This window comes from Paramormyrops kingsleyae, chromosome 18 (assembly GCF_048594095.1).
Source record: "Paramormyrops kingsleyae isolate MSU_618 chromosome 18, PKINGS_0.4, whole genome shotgun sequence".
Classification (NCBI taxonomy): Eukaryota; Metazoa; Chordata; class Actinopteri; order Osteoglossiformes; family Mormyridae; genus Paramormyrops; species Paramormyrops kingsleyae.
Window position 1 is genome coordinate 1413688 of NC_132814.1, and position 5141 is coordinate 1418828.

At 38.9% G+C, this 5141-nt stretch overlaps 1 long non-coding RNA gene across 1 annotated transcript; it reads left to right on the top strand.

Moving 5' to 3' along the window:
- The first annotated feature begins 289 nt into the window (after positions 1-289).
- Positions 290-4428, top strand: LOC140579529 (uncharacterized). The gene is made up of 2 exons (XR_011983513.1): positions 290-808; positions 1129-4428. It is a non-coding gene; the product is annotated as an uncharacterized lncRNA (long non-coding RNA).
- The last annotated feature ends 713 nt before the right edge of the window (positions 4429-5141 follow it).

Sequence of the window (5141 nt, forward strand, 5' to 3'; positions counted from 1 at the left end):
TAGACCACGTTTTATTACCGTGAAAATGTACGTATGCATTTTCTTTGTCTTCAATACGTTGCCAACAAGCCTGCCTGCTTTTGTTACCTGCAGTGGTATTGGACTTTCTTTAAAGGGTTGATTTAAACTCTTCATAACGCTGCATAATTAGCATGCAGTCTTCCTCCGTGACACATATGGAGATCGCGCTATGAGTCAAACGGTGCCTTGCGTTGCCGAACGTGCTCCATATATGTGAACGCGCACAAACTCCAATGCAGTTAACACCGATTTAACAAATCAACTTCTTATCTGGCGTAGTACTGATTAGCCCCGATGGAGTCAACATGATATTGTTAACCTCGCGTTCGCAAATTACCTCGGGGTTAAGTCTGATTTGGTTAAACCCCCTTCGTAGTACAGGCCACATGTCTCTTATTAGCTGAAAAACATTACCCTCACAGGTAAACTGCAGTGTTGAAAACACGTTTTCTGACGATGTTTGCTACCCTACAATCCGCCCTACTCTGTAGGAAAATCAGCAACATTTTGACCGTCCTGTTGCTCCCATTGAAGTTTATATAGCCTAAATCTAAAAACTTAAATTGCCAACCGTTTTACCAGTCCTCTTTGAAATGGAACGAGAGAAGCTGGTTATTTTTTCATGTTCCGAATATTAAACCTAAGGTAGCTAACTGACTGGATGCCCATTAACTTTATAACTTCTGGTGTGTGTGTGTGTGTGTGTGTGTGTGTATTTTGCACAGAAAGACAGCCAGGTTCATAATGGATATAAGGAAGTTTTTTCAAAAAAAGGACGGACATTCAGGTAAAAGTAGAAGATCATGATCTGTCAATCAAGAATAATGTTGGATCAGTGTTTAAATAGTCATATATTTTATTAAATGTACACGTGGTTTGGTTATTTTATTAATCTAGATTAAAATGGTTTATTTGAATTCTGCCAAAGGCATTCAGAATATATATATATATATATATATATATATATATATATAGGCGATATTTTTTTTATCGCCCGATAAGAGTCTCACGTTAACGCAGCATGTTAACGCCGATAACGGCCCACCACTAATATTAATGTAATTTCTTTATCTAATTGAATACAATCTATTTGTGTATGATTGTCAGTTCAAAGAGGGAGAGAGGAAAGAGCAGACCTTGAGGAGAAAGTACAAGGTCAGGAAGAACCAGGTAAGAAAACAAACAGGGAATAGTCAGGTGACAGGCAAAACAGAAACTGTTAAACTGACAGAAAAAGATCCTAATTTTACTCATACAATCTGGAAGTTGTGTTCTCTCTATATTAAAGCTGCTATACAGAATCTGCAAAACAAACTGTGTTGAACAATATTCCAACATAACATTATTATCATTAATTGGGCAGAATAAATTTAATGATATATTTTTATGTGGTTCAGCCACAAATCTACAAAACCTCAGCCAATAGTAGGTAGGTCAACTTTTGGACCATCTAGTCTGTATGACTGCTGCAGTACGTGCCCCCCACATTTGCACACTATCAGAAAGTTCCAAACAGTGTCCTGGTGGAGTGAGGAGTTGTAAAGAGAAGCAGAGTGCTCAGTTTATATATATACTAAGAATGTTTTAAGCTAGTTTATTTCACAGTTTCTGTACAGCAGCTTTAAATGTTTTCCAAAAGCACATAAACTTGCCTTATCAGTGTTTCTCAAACTTTTTACAGCGTGTACCACCTGAGAAAATGTTAAGCTCTCCCAAGTACCACTATGAAAGCATGAAACTCATAAATCTTACAAGACAAAATTCCAATCTGTTCCTAAAATGAAAAGTTACGCTAAAAAGTAAGTGCATTAAGTCAGAATGAGCATCCTAAGAACGTGAAAATTTAGCAGGCTGACATTGAAACAAGAAGAAAAGGGAAGACAATGCTTAGTATATTCGAAATATGAATTTAGTATACTTTAGGTATTTTAATTCAAAGTTTTGTACTTTTTTGATTGAATTGTACATGTTTGAAGTATTTTTATTTTCAAAAAATGCTTATAACTTTCCTCCAAGTACCACAATGGGGAGCTCACGTACCAGGTACCACAGTTTGAGAATCATGATCTTATATCATTAGACTTCATTCTGAAATGTAAACAGGACACCTTCATTACATTTTCCTATTTATCGATATGATTTACTGTTTGGTTAATCTCATTACACAAGGAGGCAAAGAACAGGGAGAGACTCTGAGAAAGCAGACCAGGGAACAAGATGAGGAGAGGCAGAAAGAACTAACCAGGGAAAGAGATGAGGAGAGACAGACAGGGCAGAGTTCCAGTCAGCAATCCAAAGATTTTCAAGATATGGCTCTTGATTTGGGGGATAAGACTACTGGTCCTAAACAGTTAAAACTGTCCCAGTACCCTCTCATTCAGTTTGGCACACAAAAAAGATCCTTCCAAGAAAACTGGTTCAAAAGCTTTAAATGGTTAGAATATTCTTCCAAAAAAAATGCTGCTTTCTGCTACGCTTGTCGAGTCTTTGGCAAAAGTCTTAGGTATGACACATTAGTGAACGATGGAGTCAGTAATTGGCAAAAGGCACTGAGCAAGTTTCAAAAACATGAATCCACTCAGTCACACAAGGACAGTGTAGTTTGTTGGAACAGCTACAAAGCAAGTCTGTCACAAAGCAATATTGTGGAACAGATAGAGGCAGCAAGTGCTGCAGAAGTAAGTGAAAGAAGGGAGTACCTAGAACGTATTGTGGCAGTGACCTGCTTTTTGGGGAAGCAAGGAATATCATTTAGAGGTCATGATGAAACAGAAGAGAGTGACAATAAAGGGAATTTCCGTGAGTGCATAAAACTTTTGGAAAAGTTTGATCCATTCTTGCAGAGGTACACACCCCCATCAAACACAACATACATCTCTTGTAGTAGTCAGAATGAGATGATTGAATGTTGTTCACAAGAGGTAACTGCAGCTATTGTTCATGAGATGACGGAATCACAGATGTATGCCATTATGGCTGATGAGGCCAGAGATGGAAAGACAGAACAGTTGGCCCTCTGTGTGAGGTATGTGTCTGTGGAAGGTGTAGTTAAAGAGAGCTTCCTAGCCCTGACAGAGATGCCAAAGTTTGATGCTGCCTCAATAAATGCTGCTACTGAGAATCAGCTGCAAGAAAAGGGAACTGAGCAGTTGAAATGTGTGGCACAGACCTATGATGGAGCAGCTGTCATGAGCGGAACAGTTGGGGGGGTGCAATCCCATTTTCAAAAGAAGCACCCTGAGGCCATATATGTTCATTGCTATGCACATGAGTTAAATCTCATCCTATGTCACACATGCAGAGCTGTTTCTGAAACTGTAGAGTTCTTTAACATGCTTGAAAGTCTCCATTCCTTCTTTAGTGTGTCTCTTGTAAACCATCATAAGTTCATGGACACTCAGAAGAAATTAGAATTGGAGCAAAGTGAACTTGTGCAACTGTCAAACACACGCTGGGCATGCCAGGTTCGTTCAGTAACGGCTGTGCTTAACAACTTCCCTGCCATAATTGAGTGCCTCTCCACTATCAACACACCTATTGCGGTGGGATTAAAGGCAAAACTCAGTAAATTCTCCTCAGTGTATTTGCTGGATGGATTTGTTGTTGAGTCAACCTGTGGGGCAGGCAGTGAAGTCTGTGGCTCTTCTGTGTCAGAAGAGCTTAAAAGGAAATTGTTGTTTCCTTGTCTGGACAGAATGATCTCTGAACTTGAGAAGCGTTTTTCTGGTGTTAGTCAAGAATTGCTTAATGGGATTCAGGCGTGTAGTCCAACCTCAAACCAATTCTTGTCTGAGCCTCATTTGTCAGCCCTGGCACTGCATTACCATATTGAACTTCAGTTAGAGGAAGTTGCAGTTGCCAAAAACTTTTTGAAGCTCCAGAGTGAGGCTGGTGCCATTCCAGATATGTTAACATTATACAAACTTCTGGATAAGATGATCTTCCCCACACTGAAAACTGTTATTGTTGCCCTAACAATCCCAGTTAGCAGCTGTAGCTGTGAGAGATCTTTCAGTGTCTTGCGTCGGCTCCATACCTGGCTGAGAAGGACCATGGGTCAAAGCAGACTCCAGCACCTGGCTGTGATGTCAGTTGAGAAAGAGATGCTTGAGAGAGTTGACCACCAAAAAGTGATAGACAGATTTGCCAGCCACAAGGTGAGGCGACATAGGTTAAAATAAAAAAACAAATCTGCAGAGTCATAGTAGTATCTGCAGTAAAGATCTTTTCATACATTGCATACTGTACATTGTACCATAGGCAAAGTTGCCTCCATCTTTATAATTTTTTTTATTAATATTTTGTACATTTGTGTATTTCACAGACTGTTCTATTTTTTGAGGGTATTTTTTATGTATCTGTATTATATTATACATACACATTAAAAGTGAATCCCTGTCCAAAAAATGCACTCCGTTTACTTTTTACTCACTATTAGCATCATTCATTACTCTCCTCCGGTAATTAAGGTTAGGATATGTATTTTTTATATTCCAATCCATTCTTCTTTTGCAGTAGTGGTCTTTTGCAGCATTTTAAAAAAACCTTTATCAAATTTGATTCCAAAAAGTGTTTTGCTTTTCTTACACAAATGTTGGAACTAGATTATTAAAATGTACAAAACAGTCATGTCATGTTTTTTGACAAGGACCCAGGCACAGAGAAACTCTTAGGATTTAATAAAGAAATTTGCAGACTTGCACAGAGATGGTAAAATGATGACTGATGACGGAGACGAAGACAACAGACGAAAAGGACAGGGAGGAACAGGGGTTTAAATGCACAAAGGAGACAGTCAGATAGAACTCGGGACAACTGGAGACATTTAAGGATGCGGGGACTGAAAGAGGCAGGGAAAAAGTCTCATTGTGACGAGTAAAGTGTATCTTGCCTTGCTGGGCAGCTCTCTGGGTGCTCAGCACCCCGAAGCTCTGAACCTAGAATCGCCCCTGATAATAACAACAACAATAAAGCATGTAACCTCATTATTATATAGCAATAGCCTAGTAATGATGATAGGCCTACTAATACTCATAATAATAATAATAATGTCTGCAAGCTCACATTAGAAGTCTGGTGCTACTGCCAATTATAACAATAGCCTAGTAATGATAATAGGC